This window comes from Accipiter gentilis, chromosome Z (genome assembly GCF_929443795.1).
Source record: "Accipiter gentilis chromosome Z, bAccGen1.1, whole genome shotgun sequence".
Taxonomy (NCBI): domain Eukaryota; kingdom Metazoa; phylum Chordata; class Aves; order Accipitriformes; family Accipitridae; genus Astur; species Astur gentilis.
In genome coordinates, this window is record NC_064919.1 from 28,247,453 (window position 1) to 28,268,915 (window position 21,463).

The window sequence follows — 21,463 nt, forward strand, 5'->3', positions numbered from 1 at the left end:
GATAGACCAATAGAGATTAAACTGGACTTGTGTTTCACTTTTATGTAACTTCCCAATAATAACAAGTACAAAGTCTCAGTAGTTTTCCCTCAAATGTCTTGTAGGCAGCAGCATGAGGTCACTACTTACCTGACATCTGAATTTATTTTAGGTTTCCTTTGCTCAAGCACAATTTATTGGTCAGGGTTTGAGCCAAAGACAGCCTTCTGTCTCCGAAGGGTGAGAAAGTACAGGCATTTTTGTTGTATGTTAAAAAAAGTGTTCTGTGGTATCCTCTGATTTTATAACTAAGTAGCATTTAGAGTTTGAGCTGTTTTCTGGTCCAACTGATGCTTACAAAATAAAGACAATAGATGCTAGAAGCATATGATTGGTGGAATGTCTGCATAATTTTTGTGTGCATCAGATAGATACAGAAATTTAAAAATGTTTGCTCTATCAATTTGCAGCTGATTATGAACCTGAGATATGGTATGCCACACAAGTTTTAAAATACACTTTCTCTAAAAAGAATTGTTTTCATGTTTCATGAATAATATTGTTGTCTTCCAAAGTACAGGACTTTGTGCAAATTTTTGTAAACCTAGAACATATATAACATCTTCAAAGAAAGTTGCAACATCAATTGAATATGTGTTGTGTGTGAAATTACTCAACATATCTCACTAGAATCCCTGAGACAAACCTGAGGCAATTATAGGAAGAAGGGTGGCTATTCTATAATGGTGAATTTGTAGATCTTCTTTTTAATTGCATAAAGAAATATTTATTTGAACAAAATTATCTTTTTTCATTCTCAGTTTGAGTTGGAGGTTTTTTGTTTGCTGGGAGAGTTTTACAGAAAACAGATTTAACTAGGCTGAAGCATGTGTTACTGAGAAACAGCTTTGGTATTTTAGAATTTCTAGATTCCTTCAGTCAACAGTTAAGCTAAAATATATATATATATATATATATCACAAATGTAAGAAAAGTAAAATAGTTCAAAACTCCTATTCTATTCTATTCCCATTTTTAGCTATTACAGAGTAGTCATCAGTTCAAAACACTATTTAAAAATGTTCTGGAAAAATATGAAAGATATATTACTGTCTCCTAGGTAGGCTTTCTGTTCTCAGTCAATAACTTATTTTTCCACAAAGTGTTAAATGGAAACAAAGGTTGAAAATGAACATAGTAAAGTGTAGCAATGGAAGAAAGATATGTTTGGGGAATGACAAGATTAGTAAATACTTAGAAAAATGTTTTGATTACATTTAACATAACTGAAAAGTGAAATATATTTCCACCTTTATAGCTATTCACAGATACCTATTACTTCTATTATATAAAAGAGAAGATTGTAATTTAGAAAAACAGAATAAATCAGTCCCTCAATTCTTTATTCAAGTCTGAACTGGGAGATTTGAATGAGCATCAACATATCTGTTTATTTGGATCCATGCCTTCCATTATTTGTTACAAGCTTTCCTGATAAATTCAGAGTTTGGTCCTGATCACATACACGCTCCACTTCTTTTGTTCAATTCTGCAGCTATCTGATTTTTCTTAATCCTGATCTCTTTCTTCTGCCCTTGCCTGTGATGTGTATTTGTTCTGCTCATTGTCAAGAGTCGGGCTTTATTTGAATCATTTCTCTGTCCCTCTCCCTGCCTTGCTCCCATGCCACATGTTCCAGCCACATCCTTGGTTGTCTCATACCTTTTATAATTCAAGTTTCTTCTTCCTTTTTGCACTTAGAAAAGTTTAATTCACTTTGTTATAATTCTTCTGCAACACACTAGCAGGAATTGTGTAAATCCCACACAAATCTATGTCTGATTGTCAGCTGATAGAGTGCTAATTTTTTTAAACTTTGTATCACTCTCTCTGTACCCGGGAGTGTCTTTGATGTTTTTCTTTAATTATCTTCCTTCTATTTGCCCATCGTGTTCTGATTAATAGATTGAGTGGGGGGTGTACAGCTAAGACACTGTTTCACTGACTGACTTAAAATTATTTGTGACCTCAAGTAACAAAGTGCCTACAGATTTCTAAGAGCTTCTGCCTGCATCAACACTTTCCATGACTTTTCACCTATAAGATTCACTGAATTGATAACAGGTATAAAAGTATTAAATATCTGATTACTTTACAGCATTTTATGCTAAAACACCTCATATAAAAAGACTCTTTCAAATGTCAGCAGTAGGACTAAAGGCCTTTGTATCAACAGCAACCAATAAATAGACACTGCAAGAAGCAGTGGATGAGAATAAACAGAGATGAAAAGAAGGACTATGGTGTGTTGATACTTAGGAAGCAAAGAAGAGATTTGGTAGATTTGCTTGATATTGGATGTGATATGGCCTTCATCTGTTACACACGTTGAGGCTTGACCTCCTGATGGTGGAATATTGTAAGGAGAACAAAGTAGTAACACAACATGAGAAGATGGGGCTGTGGATTTCATTGTAAACTGGTTTAGGAGGACAGTTATGTGAGGATATTGTCACAGTTAAGGCAGGAACTAAATTAAGTTGTAAGAGCTGTATAAGCAGGAGATGCAGTCATCAACAAAGATGAAGCCAAATGAATGTGGGAATGAGACAGCTGCACTTCAGAATGTACTCATTGCTCGGTAGGAGTATTGCTATTTCTGAGGCATTCACGTTGAAGAATATGAGGAAGAAAATTTCCATAAGAAGCCACCAAGAGAATTTAAAAAAGCCAGGTTTATGTACAGTATAATACATTCTTCACAGATATGGAACAAAGGCCATCTCAGTGTTTAAAATGGTAATCAGATTACATCTACAAAGCTATTTATGTTGTGGTGTGTATGCTAGCGAAGTCATACACCTAAAGGACCTAGAAGAAAAAAATGGATGGAAAACAAAGACACTTGCAAAGTTGGCAACTGCTGAAATGAAAAGCACCACTCTTTCTTTAAAAAAAGTTTAGCATATTGATAACTGGTTCTTTTCCTGCTATTCCTGGAACAATAATCAGGACTTGTTAAGCATTTTGTTTTCTCCTGAAAATATGAGGTTTTCCTTTCACTTAGAATTGAACAGCACTAGCAAAGAGACAGCTTCATTCATTCAGGATCAAAAGTCAATGAAGCTCTGGAATTTATACAACCTGAGGATTCTCCAGCCATGTATTTAATTCTATCTGTTTAAAATTAGTTTTCACTAACCCACAGGTGACATTGCCAGATCACTTTAGAGACCTGCACTAGGCAAACAGTTACAAGGAAAAGAAGCTTGGTCTTAGTTCTCCTTCACTATGACAGCACTTTGTTTAGCTATAATGCAGTGAAAGTGTCTCAAAGGCTATTTGAAGGCCTCTTTCACTGAAAGGCCTGTTTAAAAAGGACCTTGGCATAAAACAAAGATTGAGACCCTTGTCCTTGAAAAACTAATGTATTTTTACAGAGAAAGGGCTGGATAACATCAGCATTTTATCTTACATATTGAAGTTACACTTGTTTATTTAATTGTGGCAATCACAACAAAACTACCTTAAGGAAGGGTAGGAGGGACATTGAAAACCAGATGGTTGCTTTGAAAGGTTGACTGTTTGGATTCAGTCAGTCACATTTACTGGCATTCTACTGGGACAAGAAAAAATTGTACAGATTACTCTGAAAATTTCATAAGTACATACTGTTTTACTCTTGTCAGCTGTAGGCTTTGCTATGTTACTTACAACAGTGTAAAAATGAGTAGCAACATTACAAAAGTCTAATGAATTAGAATATATGTATGCAGTTTACATAACATTAACTACATGTTATAGATTATATTTTGAAATTAATGTTATGCAAGTGAACAAATGAATCTTGATCCTTTCTGTTGAAAACATCTTGCTCAGTAGAACCACCGATATTAATGAATGAGTTTAAATTCTTCACTATGCTGCGTATTGCTAATGTTACAACTGCAGGCCATAGTTAATCTCATCTCAATATTCTCCCTGGTGCTCTGATTTAAATGTAGCATAAAAGAGGAAATAGTAGTAAGTCTTAAGGATTAGGTCTTCTCAAGAGGAGAAATATCTGTGTATCACAACCCTTGGTCATGTCTATACAGAATCAGTGACTGGAAGAAACTTAACGTGATTAAACTGATCCCTGTCAGGTCAGTCAAACCAGTGCACCTTGTGTTTCACTGCATCTGAGGGGAAAGGGATTAAAGGAGAGCAGTAGCATGGTCTGAATGACAGGTGAGAGGGAAAATGTTGGCAGTCTGCAGCTATATTATTGGTCAGGTGAAGGAAAGTAAAGTCATATCAGCAGGAACAGTTGTGTTTAATTTTCACTACTGTAGCATGCACCAGCTATAACTTTAGGAGCATTCTGAGATAGAAGACAATTTGTCTAAAATATGATTTTTCTACATTTTAGAGGCAAAACAACAAAATATTCAACATTAGCCTCACACTGACATTTTTGCTATATTCTGCTGCTTTGTGTATGACTTGAATCCAACTAATTCTGAAGGGTTTTCTGCTCGTTTTTAATATTCCATGTTGACTTCTGTGTTCATGGGCAAACTATGCAGTTCTTCAGTGACCAGAGAGTAAATCAATAATGTTTATCTTAATTTTGGTTTTGGTTTTATAATCTGGTATAAAAATAGCAGGGGAGGGAGAAAAAAAGAGAAAGTATGCCATTGTGACATGGCCATGACTTTCTACCAGCTTGGTATTGCTCTGATAGTTAACATTACATTTATTTTGGCTCCTAAGATTATTTTTCAAAGAAAGAGCAATAAAGCCTGACAATCCTTATGAGACTTGCCTCAAGCAGTGCCAGAAGTAAGTTAGATCAAACATGAAGTTGTTCACATTTACAGACCAAAATATATAAGACATTAAGAATCTCACTGACAATTTCAAACCTCATCTGCTCCTGACTTAAATGACTCATAATAAATGTGTCAGAAATGTAACATAAGGACAAAACTGTATTATCATTCTTACTCTTTGTTATAGTATTTTTATAATTTCTTCCAGAGCTTCTTGGAAACAGAACTTTTAAGATTTTATTGGAATTCTCTGTTATATTGTATTATTATCTATTAATACCTTAAGACTACATTTTAACTGAATTACAATTCACTTTAGCCTAAGGGGAAGCTGATTTGTGAGAAAAGCTAAACACAATTACATGTTTATGTATACATGCGTATGTATACACATGCATGTGTATCTGCATCAATATATTCAGAATCCTGCAGCTGCACAACGATGTGCACATATAAGCTCTGGTCTTATGAGCAGACAGCATTATGCAGGTGATTCAGAACTTCAGCTTTTCCTTTGCTAAACAAGAAAACCCTGTGCACAGCTTAGCATGTTTGAGGAAAGAAATAGATAATAGCATATTTACATGTAGATTCACCAGGTCAGCATTCATACTAGTATTATTACAATTTCAGCAAAAGCAAGTTATCTTTTATGCCATCTGAGAATGTGGCTCAGTATCAGGCTGAAGTCTGTGATGTCAATAGAGGGGCATATAAATAGGACTCCCAGTAACAAAAGTAATTTCTGAAAGTATATTTGTCAAACTTAGTGTGAGCATTGAATCCATATCTGACTATTCTGTGAAGCAGAAAGGACTCAGAACCTTTTTTTCAGGTATCTGAATTCCTCTCCAGAATCTCTGAGTCAGTCTGAAAAGTTTTCTTTTACAAGACAAAACATAACTAACGTCAAATATAGCATAGCTTGTAGCAAGATGCAGTAAGGGTTAATATGGTCTTTTTACCCCTGTGGAAGTAAATAATACTAGGCTGCCAGATTTCTCAGTGCATCTGTGAAGCTTCATTCTGAAGGTTGCATAGTGAAGGATTATAGAGGCAGGAGTTAATCTGTCTGAAGAATAAGCAATTACAAATACATTCATTTAAAGTGTATATTGAATAAAGCAAATATAATGACTGTGGTGAGAACATTCATTAACTGTAGTTTTGTTTTGATATTTGTTATGAATATATTATAGATATGTGCATACAATTATCTATAAAGATTTAATTACATGTTTGATAAACAGAAAATTTGCACTACAATTATTTGTATAACTTTAGGATAAAGTGAGATAAATAATGATTTTCTGTGTTCATGACAATCATGTGTTCCATAATCAAACACTTATTTTCATCTTGAAATTAATGACTAAAACAGCAAAAAGAATTTGATACATAAAACAAACCAACCCAGCTATCTGGAGAATTTTCCCACTAAGGAGATACCAAATAATGCAATGAAGTACAGTACAGGAACAACCAACCTAATGCAAAAATGTCTGTAAGAGAACTGGAAGTGGAAAAAGTACTAAGGGGAATGCTGCACTACATTTTAAAGCCTAGCTGAAAGACAAAGACTGCCTCTGAGGGCAGTTCTGTTTTATGAATCAAGCCAATAACTTTTTCTAGGCTTTGCATTGTAATTTGTGCATTTGGAGCTTGCACTGCTACTTGCTTTTGTGGCTTTACACTCTACTGTGTCGGATATATGCATACCACAGTTTATATCAGAGAAATCTTGTCTCCTTGTGTTATAGAAGAAAACTTTAACTGACAATATTCTCCTGTTTCTACTGTACTGGATATATAAAGATTCAGTGTATCACACTACAAATTTAGAGCTATGAACATTTCATAAGCCCTACTCAAACATACCCCAAGCCTTTTAAAGGGCTCCTAGTAATGATTAGAATGGAGTAGAATTTTCATTCTGCATTTCTAACTGTACCAAATATGCACAAAGAAAATCTTTCTTTCTGTCACTGGATGTGCTTTGTAAGTCTTACCAGGCCAAACACTCTGTGGAAAGAAATTATCTAGTCTTATATCCTGCACCTGTCTGTGCACTATGATACTTTCTTACTGAATTGGTCAATTAATTGTAAGTCACTGTGATGGTCTGACAAATTATAGTCAATGTCTCAAACATTCTTTAAATAACTTTGGTGAAGATGGCCTGGAGCACTGGAGTTGTGTGAACAGGACAATGTGGCTGGAGGAGTGGCCCCCACAGAGGATGGGACTGTGCTTCTGTCTTAAGCAGTCATGCTAGCAGGGAAAGAAAGGCAACTCCCTAACGAACCCCCAAGCCCACTGGCTGATTCAAGAGAACCCCAGGAACATGAACGGCACATGTTGAGACCACCAACTAAAAAAGAAGGGAGAACGAGTTCTCCGCATGCGCCCTCCAGAACTGGATCTCTACCCTAGCTGGACCAACACTGGACCCAGGACTGGTGAAGCCCTTTTCTTCTTTCTCTCTTTCTCTCTCTCTTTCTTCTCTCTTTTATACAGTCACCACACATCATCCTTTTAAACATAAACCACTGAACAAGTCCGAGTCTAGGAGTGGATCAAGCCATACCTGGACTCCTCTTTGAGAAGGAGTCCAGAAAGCAAGGAGATCCATGCTGAACCTTGTGACTCAATGGGAGGGCTCTCCTTCTGATGCAGTTTCATGTTCCTTTTTCCATTTCTTTTTCTACACCTCCCTTCTCTTTTCAAACAGTGGCTTAATGACATGATGCAAGGTTCATATTGATAAGTTCACTTACACTTGGGCAAGGTTAGCTTGGTTGAATAAATGATGTTTGAACTCCCCTTGTGTCATTTCACCTTAATTCTGACAAAGGAAATCCACGAACCTGAGTTGCTTCACCCTTGGGATGCGACAGTCACATTAGTAATTTTCTCTGAGTTCATCAACAATAGCAGACAAATGATCATAAAGACAACCTTTACTGACAACTTTTTAATTTGTTTAACTAAAGAATGGTAGCCACATTGGATTGTCATGCTAATGCTGGTCAAATAAAAACAGAATTCATTTCTGACCTCTTCAGTGGGACAAAGCCTTCAAGTACATGGGAATGATTGGGAGAATATTTCTTCTTAATGAATTTTCAGACTTCTGATTTCTTAATTGAAGAGAAACTACAAGTTAGGTGAAGTAAAAATTCCATACTGGTAAATGGCAAACCTCACCTGACTGAAATGAACATTCTACTTGTTATAAATATTACAGGTGGATCTGTTGGACAGGGGAGGGCTATTCAGTTGCATGTAGTGAATGAGCAGTGCAGAAAGATCAAAAAGCTGAGCATGATGATGGCACAATTCATTTGTGAATTACTGTTCCTCAAACATGAACCCAGAGGAATTCAGCTTACATGATTAAAGTCATAGAATCATTTAGGTTGGAAAAGACCCTTAAGATCATTGAGTTTAACCATAAACCTAACACTGACATGTCCACCAATAAACCATATCCCTAAATGCCAAGTCTACACATCTTCTAAATACGTCCAGGGATGATGACTCAACCACTTCTCTCAGCAGCCTGTTCCAGTACTTGATAACCCTTTTGGTGAAGATTTTTTTCCTAATATCCAATCTAAACATCCCCTGTCGCAACTTGAGGCTGTTTCCTCTTGTTCTATCACTTGGGAGAAGAGACCTACATCAACCTCAGTACAACCTCCTTTCAGGTGTTTATAGCTAGTTATGAGGTCTGCCCTCAGTCTCCTTTTCTCCAGACTAAACAACCCCAGTTCCTCCAGCTGCTGTTCATAAGACTTTTTCTCTAGACCCTTCACCGGCTTCGTCACCTTTCTTTGGACACAATCCAGTACCACAGTGTCTTTGTTGTAGTGAGGGGCTCAAAATTGAACACAGTATTTGAAAGGCAGCCTCACCAGTGCCGAGTACAGGGGGACAATCACTTCCCTAGTCCTGCTGGCCACACTATTTCTCATACAAGCCAGGATGCTGTTGGCTTTCTTGATCACCTGGGTACACTGCCAGCTCATATTCAGCCAGCTATTGACCAACACCCCTAGGTTCTTTTCCACCAGGCAGCTTTCCAGCCACTCTTCCCCAAGCCATGACAATAACCTTATTTTTTTCCAATTAGAAATTTACAATAACATTTCTAAATAGATTGGTCCAACTGTGACTATATTCCAAATATGGATTTCTCAAAACACAAAATGTATTAGCCAAAAAATGTTTAAGTTTTTGTCTATGACATTTGGAAGAATCAGTGTGGCCTAACTCCTATGAGACTGAGAAACGTAAGTCATTCCCCTTTCATCACATATATGTTCTTCACTGACTTCAGAGTCAAAAGTAACTAATGGGGCTTGGGGAAGAACTTTGGAATTCTTTTTTTTTTTTCATTATTGGTGTTGGATTAATATCAAAGTTTATATTAACAAGAAAAAGGCCTCATTTTCTGGTCATCAATGCAAAAAATAGCAAGCATTCAGAGGAACTCAACTCTAAATATGTGTGCACAGCAGGCAATTTTAAAATAGGTCAGACTGACATGTGTTTTGTCACTTTGACAGAAACTAATCTGTATTCATACTTTAATGTATTTTATAGCTAGAAGGAATCACTGTGATTACCTCGTCTAACCTCTTGCATCATTTGGAACACAAAACTTACTGACATTAATACTTCAAATCTAATAGTTGTGCTTGAACTACTACATGTTTGGGGGGGGGGGGGGGGGGGAGAAAAAAAAAAAAAAGTTGTGTATGGATTTATAAATTTCCAGTAATGAAAAACTGTTAAAGTCTTGGTAAATTATCCCAGTACTTAATTACTATCTAACATGAAAATCTGTGTCCTATTTCTGGTCTAAATTCGTGTAGCTTGAGCATGCATCCATTGCTTCTTCTCCCTTAGATTGAAGAATACTCCACTAATCAGATTTCTGTTCCTTGGTAGGCACCTATAGACTGTTATTGTATCACTCTTAACCTTTTCCTTGATAAGCTAGAGTGAGCTCCTTTCAAGTCTGTTATTACCTGTATGAAAAAAAGGGGAAAAGGAATAATTGCTGGTCATGAGTATAAGTTAGAGGGTAGGAACTGGGGTTGGGGGAGAAAAAATGTAGGAAATGTACAAATCTACACTGCCATCCATATAAGCAATTAATTACAAAAATGTGAAAGGAATGCTTCAAGCAAACAGTATTGGAAGACTGCTACAATGTGTGCTTATTTCAAATCTTGAAAAATGCCTTTGAATTTTCTTTGAACTTCTGAGTTTTTCAACATTATTTTTTGAAAAAAAGTGGAGTACAGACTCCATAACTGGACTTCGTATTCCAGTGATATCCATGTCAAAGCCAGAGATATATACATGACACAGAGGTAATAAAAATTCTACCCCAGTTAGATCATTTCCCGATAGAAAGTTTTCATTCATTCCTGCACTGTCAAAGTTTTGTCCACAATGACACACATATTTAGCATATAATTCAGTTTAATAACCAGATTTTTTTTTAGAATCAGTGTTTCCCTGAATGATTCTCCAGCATGTTAGCATGTACTATGTTTTTCTTGTTGACTAATTTACTTTACATCTGTTATATTGTAATTCAGCCACTTTACAAGTGACTCTGTTTATGTCAGCTTCACTCCTTATGATTTTATGAATGGCTATTTGTTACATACAAAATTTACCAGTAAAATTTTTTTAATGCTTTTTTATTGGTGGTGGACCAAGAAGCATATCTTACCAACTCCTTCAAGATACACTGCTAACCAGAATTTATTCCAAACAATTTACACCAAGAGGATTTTCTGTTGTTCAATTCACTGCATCAAAATGTAGTGATTTAAAGTCAAAAGAAGAGATTACATGCATCCACCAAATTTGCAGTTGTATTCAAAGGAGATAGTAAGTTGAAGTGGTAAGACTTAGTTTTCATAACTCCATGTTAATTGACATTAATTACATTAAGTCCCCTTAATTCTTTTTTTAATCAAACCCCATACCAGCTGCTCCATTATTTTCTTCAGGATCAATATCAGGTTGACAAGCCTATAATTAACCAGATCTATTATCCAGGTTAATTTATCCTTTCTAAATATTGACATAGCATTAGCTTTCTACTAGTATTCAAAAATTTACACAGTCTTCCAAAACTTACTTAAAACTACTACAAATAAGTGTGCCAATTTAAAAATGTTTAATGTTAATGTGTCACTTAACATGCTTTAGAGTCAGTAACAGAATTATAATGTTTATCATCATCATTATCGTATGAATACTGCATCTAGCTCTTCTTGAAATACAGACATACTAACTGAACAGTTTTGCCTTCTCTGCACTGTTGCTGGCAATACTATCATGTCCTTCTATAACAGTCCAGCATCATGCAGATGATTCCTTAGTGCATGTCAGCAAGAGATAAGTCAATGAAGACTGGAGACTCTTGCACTTAAATGTGGTGTGTTCATATGGCAAGAAGTGGTGTGAATTTAGTATAGTGAGACTAGAAGCCATGTAGTATTATTAAACTATCACTTTGTTTTACCTGAGCATTAGCAGTAAAATATACTGAGTAGTGAAATTAAAAATGTAAGCTCAACTATTTGATAGTTGAGGTTGAGCTGTGAAAGGAAATTAAACCCTCTTCTTCTGAACTTAGTTGTAGGTATTTGCCAGCTGTTGCTCTCCACCACTGAAGGTAAGGCTTATTAGATAACAAATGGTCTGTAGTGTTTCTATATTCAGGCTGACCTGCAACTATACAAATTGACACCACTGGAATTTATTTCTCTTAACATTGCAAGCAGTTGAGGGGTTTTTCTTTGTTAGCCATTTGTTTTACTTATGAATTTCTACAGTTCAAATTTTCTCATCACTATCATTTTTTGCTTTCCTTCTTATCACTTGCTATATTGTAGGGGTTTGCTTTTGCTTTTTGACAGATGTTTTCATTTCAATTTAAAGATTCTTTTAAAAGAATATTTATTACTTTTGCACTCAAGGAATCTAGTACATACAATTGATTGTCCTACCTGCTTCTGCACAAAATGGTTTCTAAGACTGGACATCCAACCTCTTTTTTAGTATCAGCTATGATTATTAATAGTTTGGATTTCAAATGTAGCATATCTAATCAAGTGATTTTTATTCCTGTGATCATGCTGTCTTTAACTGTCACAATACCTAATGTCAAATTCCCATATGTCTGAAACAATGGTCTATTAGAAGACCAAAGAATACTTCTAGAAATAGTAGCATCATTCTATAGATACCTTATCCAGTGTTTGTCATGTATGTTATAACATGAAGGCATAGTTATGTAACATTTCTTACTTCAGACTTTTCAATGCCTCAGTATTAATTAGTACAACATTTGAGATGGAACACCACTCCTTCTCCTCTTTTGTTCACTTAATCTATAAGTGATTTATAACCATTGATTTTACCAGTCCAATACTGTGAATCCCACAAGTTTCAGTACTACCAATTAAGGCAAATTTATGTTTCTAAACTTGCAGTTCTAATTCTTCTTGTTTATCACCTACACTCTTGGCACAGGCATGTAGACAATTAAAATGTTGTTTCCTTCAAGCTTCTTGGTGCCTTGATTAATTCTTTTATTGACATCTTGATTTTATGCTAAGTGAGCTCTCCTTTGTTCACCTTTTCTGTTAGCTTAGTATCTCCTTTAGTAATTAATTCAACTTATCTTCTAATTGGTTATCCCATTACTAAAATATGTCAGTGAGGCTTTCCTCACAAGTAAAGAGGGGTGAACACACCATAAGACCAAGACTTCTTACTTGATGGGACAGCAGAAGTTTAATATAGCAAAAAAGTAAATTGAAAACTTTGACTGTAGTGAATTCTTTAAAAGAAAAGCTGCTTGAACATTTAAGAACAGTGATAAATTCCTAATTCATATGTATAGGTAATTACATATGCAAATACTCCCATAATGTCTGGAGTTCATAGATACTACTACAGTAGGAAAGAAAGAGAAAAGATGATGTTATGCAGAATGCACTATTAATTCTAAACCAATACAGAATTCCGAAGTTGCATTTTCAATACAATCCATTGCAGTAGCCTTAATCTTCTACAGAACACAGTTTAACCTCAAGGTATAATGTACAGTGCCTTGAATCAGATGTTTCAGGTCTTGATTGGAAGATGCTACTATTCCAATTTAAAAAAAAAATAAAAAATCCTTTAGTTTCCTCAAAAAAACACTAGTTGTCAGTGTCCAGTTTCTATAATGTGAAATATTTTAGTTGGACATGTAAGGACCCCCTTTCATTTTTGTTGATTGATAAGTATTTATCCTCAGATTTAAGTATCCAAATTTTAGAAATATTAGAATCATTAAGTTTGGAAAAGGCCCTTAAGATCATCAAGTCCAACCATCAACCCAACACCACCATGTCTACTAAACCATGTACTGAAGTGTCTTGTGTACACATTTTTTTAATACCTCCACGGATGGTGACTCAATCACTTCCCTGGGCAGCCTGTTCCAATACCTGACAACCCTTTCAGGAAAGAAATTTTTCCTAATATCCAACCTAAACCTCCCCTGCCACAACTTAAAGCTGTTTCCTCTCATCCTATCTCTAGCCACCTGACAGAAGAGACCAGTACCCACCTCACTACAACGTCCTTTCAGGTAGTTGTAAAAAGCTATAAGGTCTCCCCTCAGCCTCCTTTTCTCCAGGCTAAACAACACCCATTCCCTCAGTTGTTCCTCATAAAACTTGTGCTCTAGACCCTTCACCAGCTTTTTTGCCCTTCTCTGGACACGTTACAGCAACTCAATGTCTTTCTCATAGTGAGGGGCCCAAAACTGAACACAATACTCTAGGTGCAGCCTCACCAGTGTTGAGTACAAGGGAACAATCACTTCCCTGCTCCTGCTGGCCACACTACTTCTGATACAGGCCAGGATGCCATTATCCACCTCAGCCACCTGGGCACACTGCTGGCTGATATTCAACCAGCTGTCAACCAACACACCCAGGCCTTTTTCTGCTGGGCAGCTTTCCAGCCACTCTTCCCCAAGCCTGTAACGCTGCATGGGCTTGTTGTGAGTGAAGTGGAAGACCTGGCACTTGGCCTTGTTGAATCTCATACAATTGGCCTCGGCACATTGATCCACCCTGTCCAAATCCCCCTGTAGAGCTTTTCTACCCTTGAGCAGATCAAGCCTCCCTCCCAACTTGCTGTCATCTGCAAACTTACTGAGGGTGCACTCCATCCCCACATCCAGATCATTGATAAAGATATTAAAGAGAACTGGCCCCAATACTGAGCCCTGGGGAATACCACTTGTGACCTGCCACCAACTGGATTTAATTCTGTTCACCACAACTCTTTGGGCTCATCCATTCAGCCGTCTTTTTACCCAGCAAAGAGTACACTTTTCTAAGCCATGAGATGCCAGCTTCTCAAGTGGTATGCTGTGAGAGTGTCAAAGGCCTTATTGAAGTCCAGGTAGACAACGTCCACAACCTTTCCCTCATCCACTAAGTGAGTCAGCTGGTCATAGAAAGAGATCAGGTTGGTCAAGCAGGACCTGCCTTTCATGAACCCATGCTGGCTAGGCCTGATCCCCTGGTTGTCCTGCACATGCCATGTGAGCTCACTCAAGACAAACTGTTCCATAATCTTCTCCAGGACTGAGGTCAGGCTGACAGGCCTGTAGTTCCCTGGATCCTCCTTCTGACACTTCTTGTAAATGGCCGTCACATTGGCAAGCCTCCAGTTGTCTGGGACCTTCCCCATTGACCAGGATTGCTGATAAATGATGGACAGTGGCTTGGCAAGCTCCTCCACCAGCTCCATCAGTACTCTTGGATACATCCCATCTGGTCCCACAAACTTGTGAGTGTCCAGGTGGCATAGCTGGTCATTAACTGCTTCCTCCTGGATTATAGGGGATATATTCTGCTCTCCATCCCTGTCTTCCAGCTCAGGGGGCTGAGTACCCTGAGGATAACTGGTCTCCCTATTAAAGACTGAGGCAAAGAAGGCATTAAGTACCTCAGTCTTTTCCTCATCTTTGGTGGCAATGTTCCCCTCTGCATGCAATAAAGGGTGGATATTCTCCTTGGTTCTCTTTTTGATGTTACTGTATTTGTAAAAACTTTTTTGTTGTCTCTTATGACAGTGGCCAGACTGAGTTCTAGCTGAACTTTTGCCTTTCTAATTTTCTCTCTGCATGACCTAACAAGATCCCTCTACACTTTCTGAGTTGCCTGCCCTTTTTCCAAAGATGGTAAACTCCTTTTTTTTTCCTGAGTCCCAGCAAAAGCCCCGTCTTCATCCAGGCTGGTCATCTTCCCCAGCGGTTCATCTTGCAGTGCATGGGAATAGCCTGCTCCTGAGCCTTTAAGTCTTCCTTCCTGGAAGGTCCAGCCTTCCTGGAGCTCTTTGCCCTTCAGGACTGTCTCCCAAGGGACTCTCTCAAACCTGTGTCCTGAACAGGCCAAAGTTTCCGCTCCAGAAGTCCATAGTGGTGGTTTTGCTGACCACCTTTCTGGCCTCATCAAGAATCGAGAATTCTGTCATTTCATGGTTACTAAGCCTGAGATGGCCTCCGACTACCACATCTTCCACCAGTCCTTCTCTGTTTGTAAACATTAGGTCTAGTGAGGCAGCTCCCCTGGTAAGCTCACTTATCAGCTGTGTCAGGAAGTTATCTTCCACACACTCCAGGAACCTCCTAGACTGCTCACTCTCTGCCATGTTGTATTTCCAGCAGACATCCAGAAAGTTGAAGTCCCCCATGAGAACAAGGACACATGATTCTGAGACTACTGCCAGCTGCTTGTAGAATGTTTCATCTACCTCTTCAGCCTGGTTGGGTGGTCAATAACAGACCTCCAGCACCATACATGCCTTGTTGGCTTTCCCCCTCATCCTTACCCATAAGCACTCTACCTTATCATCACAATTGTGGAGAACTGTACAATCAAAACACTCCCTAACACAGAGAGCCATCCCAAACCCTCTCCTTCCTTGCTTATCCCTTCTGAAGAGCTTACAGCTGTCCATTGCAGCACTCCAGTCATGAGAGTCATCCCACCATGTTTCTGAGATTGGTGACTAAGTCATAGATATGCTGCTGCACGATGGCTTCCAGCTCCTCCTGTTTATTGCCCATGCTGTGTACATTGGCATAGATGCACTTGAGCCAGGCTATTGATTCCACCCCCAACATTGGCATGCCATCCCTAGGCTCATCTCTGGTGAGGCTAGTTTTATCCCCTTCCCCCTTTAAACCTAGTTTAAAGCCCTCTCTATGAGCCCCGTCAACTAATGAGCAAGAATCCTTTTCCCTCTTTGAGATACCTGGACTCCATCTATCACCAGCAGGCCTGTTGCCATGTAAACCTCCCCATGATCAAAAAAACCAAAATTCCACTGATGGCACCAGCCTCTGAGCCATATGTTAATCAGGTGTGTTTTCCTGTTCCTTTGATTGTATTTCCCTGCCACTGAAGGGATTGAGGAAAACACTACCTGTGCTCCCGATCCTTCCACTAATCTCCCCACATCCCTGAAGTCACTTTTGATTGCTTTTGTACTTCTCTCCTTGACCTTATCACTGTCAACCTGCACAAGCAATAGTGGGTAATAATCAGAGGGCCAAACCAGATCACAATACGCATTAATACAATTTTAGTGCTGATTTATTCAAATCTTTCACAATAATGGCTGTAAAATATTTGTTCTTGATAAACTTCTACAGTGATATTTGACCTCTATGAATTTGTAATCAAATTCATTAAATACTTTTGAATAAATATGCATAGGATGTGTTTTACAGTATCCAAGAAACTCAAGTTATAACCTTTAAAAAACTTACACATAAACTCTTTTATTGCCTTGATTGGTATTGTCTTCCTATTTGTCAGGCACCAACTAATGCTTTCCTTTACTATTATGAGTCAAAAGCCACATTTGCTATTCTTCCTTTGGTTCTTTTTCTGCCTTTCCCCACAGATGAATATACCAACACAGCTGGGGGCTGACTTGAGCTCCCACTCTAGGGCAGAGTTGCAGCCCATCTTGTACTCCCAAATTTTCTTGCACATTTGGAAGCACCCTACAACATACAAAATGTCCAGCTGTGGCAGCATTCCAGTAACATCCATGTTCTCACAGCAGCTTTTTGTGTTAACAGGAAGGATTGAGTTTCCAACCATGAGGAAGGCATTCATGGCTGTATATTGCCTTCTGATGAAATCCTGTGCCAGAACATCCCTGACTTTGCAGCAGTGGAACTTCATTCTGTCACAGGCCCACCACTCCTATTGCTTTCCTTTCAGAACAACACAACTTTAAGCAGAAAATACAGGTTGGTCATCAGTTAATATATTCATGGTGCTTTGTAGCAGGTGAAAAATTACTTGTATAAACTGACCTTAGTGGCTACTGTAAAACAGTCTAATTATTGCATTCTTAGAGTGACTGTAATTAATGTAATCTCCAAAGCACTAAGATATTAATATTTCAGGTTGCAGACTGTCTGTAACATTTGCTGCACGAGCTGGTGGTTTAATGTGCAGGCTGTGCCATAATTCACTGCTAATCTTTCAATACTGTACATTTAAAGTGCCAGTTCTTAATAAACTGCAGCTGTAAAACTGTAGGTTTGAACTTAGCTCTTGTTGAAAATTGGCAATTAAAAACCAGCAGTAGCCTAATATAAAAATTTAAATTTAAAAAAAAAAAAAGTAGATGGCATCTCTAACAGTAACAATTATAAACAAGAACAAGGTATTGTTAACCAGGCCTAGATTTTACCTAGTATTTAACAAAGCTGACATATTGCATCCATTTTTTTGACATAGATCTTCACAATCTTAACCAATGCTAAATGGAATTTAAAGAAAGAGAGAACATAATGTTCTTGTTTCCTATTTGAGTGTTATCAAAACTTTGAGGTGTGAAAGTCTTCTAAAATGTCATGGCTATTTTTAAATAACCTTTCTTATATGTTTGCAAGGCATGAGGTGTAGGCCACTCAGTTAAATAATCTGTGCTGTTAACCTTGAAGTACCTGACACAGGCCAAGCATAGTTTAATAAACCACAAAAGAGATTAACATGAGATACTGTATTTGTGTTGTAAGAGATTTGAGCTGCAAATGAACCTTATTCCTTGAGTTACACCTAGCCTGCTTAAAGGATTTGAAACTATGAAGATTTTTACTAAAAGTGCTTCCTTTAAATACATTGTTTAAAAGTATAGTAAGTATAATGCCACTTGTGTTCAGAAAAGCGCCCTTGGCATTGAAAGTCTGAAAGCAAAATAGAGTGTAGATTTACAAGGATGAGAGTAATATTACATTGCATTTGTTTATTTGTTTTTTTTGGTGGGGTGCATTTTATACACTGTAGGCTAACATTTTTACACTGCTCTATCTAGGCTAGTTAATACATATTGGAGACTAATAGATACGGAAGTGATGTGTTTTACTACCTAGCTTATTGACCAGTACAATCAAATCCATTATTATAATTACCTGTTATCATGAAAAAAGTTTCTTAATATTCAGTTGCACTTTTATAGACACTGTTTACTTAGGCATAAGGATCTGAATAGGTTTAATGTTTCATTTGTCTTACTTTAAGGAAACAAAATTGGTTTTCAGATAATTATAAAAATGTAATTCATTATATTGTGGAAATAATTACACAAAATTGCAGATTCTTACCAGTCTGGCCATTTAGCCAGCCATACATATCATAAACTTTTCTTGACTTTCCTGACTCACATTTAAGGGCATTTTTGTAATTTGAAACTTAATATGAACCTTACAAAATTTTTGCATTTTTCTTTGAATGACTATACTTTTTACTTTGAAATTGTCTCATTAGATGGAGGAAGAGCTTCCAAAATGACACTTTAATACATTTTGTTATGACTCAGGCAGTCTATGATAGCCAGCTTTTTTCTTCCCATCCTCTATGAGTATATTACAGCTACAGTGACCTCCAAGGAGAACATTCTTTGTTTCCCAAAAGTCAATCACATTCAGAAGTTTGTTAACCTGTTGGTAATTTATTCCCTCCTAGAACTTACACTATCCTATGAAGCTATTAATCACATAAATGTACTTCTGTCATGCATGTATAGTTCAAAACTTTCTTTGACCCTTTCTTTAATAAATGAAGTAAATTATGTGCTTTCAGATCCATTTCTTTCTCAGTGAAAGTATATATGTTTTATCCATTCTGGTAGCATTTTAGTGTGCTTTCTGTTACTGTTCACATAGGTGTTTAGAAAAATGTACTTTTTCAAACACCTTAAATTTTATGCCTTGTTTTCTGTTAAGGGTATCAGTAGCCTCTATTTGCAATGCAACATTTTCCAGGAGTCTTTCCTAGTTATGCGTATCCTTTTGTCAGCACCTTTACATATACTCACTGCCTTCATCATTCCAAAGATGATGGGACCCAAAGACTGGTTGGTCAGCTGGAAGCACTGTTAAAAGCGAGGTTAAAAGTGGTTAATCAGAAAGAGTATATGAGACATTGAAAAACAGCAAAAAAAAACTTTTGAAGGAAGAGAGAGTAATAGAGCAGACCTTAGCTTATCTCAGATTAGCTTAGCTTCACTTCTCTTAGCTTCTCTTTTCTTCATTTAAAGTCTGCTCAAGTGACTGACACATGGCATCAGCAGCGGGATGTTTTAAGCACTACGGGGAGAGTTTTCATAAGCTTTGGAAGTGCTAACAAATGGTCAAAGCTGGATAGGAAAGATCAGCACAAAGAGAAGGGTACTTCGAGAGAAGAGGAGTAGCAGGGGCTGGGGGAAAGAGTAAGGCAATCTTCCATATGTGCATGTATGTTAAACAGATAGGAGCAGATGATTTATCTGTCTATCTGACTATTTAGCTATCTCTCACGCAGAAGTGATTCCTTAAGATAATTGTTCTACCACTTCTGCAGGGGTTCTTTATGGCCCTGCTCCATAAAATTTCTTGGCATGAGTTTAGCTTTTGTGATGTGACTAATCTTAATCCAAATGTTTAAAGTGAAGCATATGCTAAATGATACTGTTGACGGTTGAGGTTAATTACAGAAAGTAGTTATTCAGTATATATATTCTGAGCAACTGACTTCCCTTATGGAAAGTGATAGCAGTACCAATGGATCTGTTTCTATATACATACATATTTCATCTTTGATGCTAATGCAGTTGCAATACAAATAACTTTGACCTAGTGTGACTCATTTATTTTAAATCATTGTCATTCTTTTGTTAAAAATTGAAGTAGGAAAGAAGAAAGCTAATGAAAAACACATGTAAATGTCACCATCTTCCCTCATTGTATTTTTTTAAATTATTATACTTATTTTTGTCTTCAGAATAGAAGCACTTTATGCTGTCATAAATATACAATGTCTGGAAGGGCAGTTGCATAGGAACAAAATAGCCAGGCAAGGAAGTAAGCTAAGATAAATGAACAGTGTTAGACAGTCCAAAAATGCAGTGAAAATGTTGAATTCACCCAAATTTATAGTAACTCCTATTTCTGTGTTTGATATATTGCAATCCATTGAAGAAGCTAAGAAAATGCAAAATCTAAGCTGAAATTGTAACAGCTCATATCATATATTAACAGATTTGATCTTATCGTTTATACTTTCCATTTCAATTTACATTTGCTAAAAGTATCCAATAACTGTGTATTATATATACAATTCTGTCAAGATTTATCCAAAAGCTACTTGAACAAACACAAATAATCAGCATTTTGCAGGTGAACTTTTGAGCTGTTATTAATAGAAGATGTGTGAAAAATATTAGGAATGGAGGAGATAAATTTGTGACTGGATAACAACCAGCGGCCCCAGAAACATCACTTGTTTGAGGATGCCAGGGTCAAGAAAAATATGGTTAAAAAATCTTGTCTGTGCTTTCCTCTGCCTCCTGCTTCTCTTAAGAAGAAATTATTAAAGTGCTAGCTCACTTTGCTTAGCATAGTTTAAAACCAACTGAAAATCTTTTCTGGATAATAGTTTTGGGGAAACTAGAACCAAAGCTGTTTAAATAGGTATTTAGAGGTATTTTAGGCAAATAGAAAAGAAAATAAAGTAATTGCTTTACAGCAATTTGAACGGGAATGGTCAACAAAATGAATACCAGGGAAAGATAAGCTGTGGAACCATTATAAAGAACATGAAGCAAACCATAAAAATTCATGGATTGCCAAATTTCTTGGCAAATTAGTAATACATTTCACTGTAATGTGGCAAAACATTCTGTAGACTTGTAATTTACAAAAGTTACTATATTATCAAATTAAGGCATGAGCATTTAAACTGGGGTTAAATCACTGTTTTCGTAACTAATTTACAAGAAGGAAAAAAAATCTCTTGAACCAAAGCAAAAAAAAAAAGTCTTTTGTAACACTGTTCAAGCTTGGATATCTACAGGCACATGAACTGGATTGTAAAGAGCCTGCTAATGAAAGGTGATATGAAACACTGAACTTCTTGGATCTTTGCTGGTACAGTGACAATTAACAATACATGAAATGAAATATTTGAAACTCATGAATCAGCATCCTTAAACCAGGAAATCTTCATTAAAACATAAAAAAAAGCCAAGAAAGACATTACCCAGATGCATTGATCTTTTCAAGCATG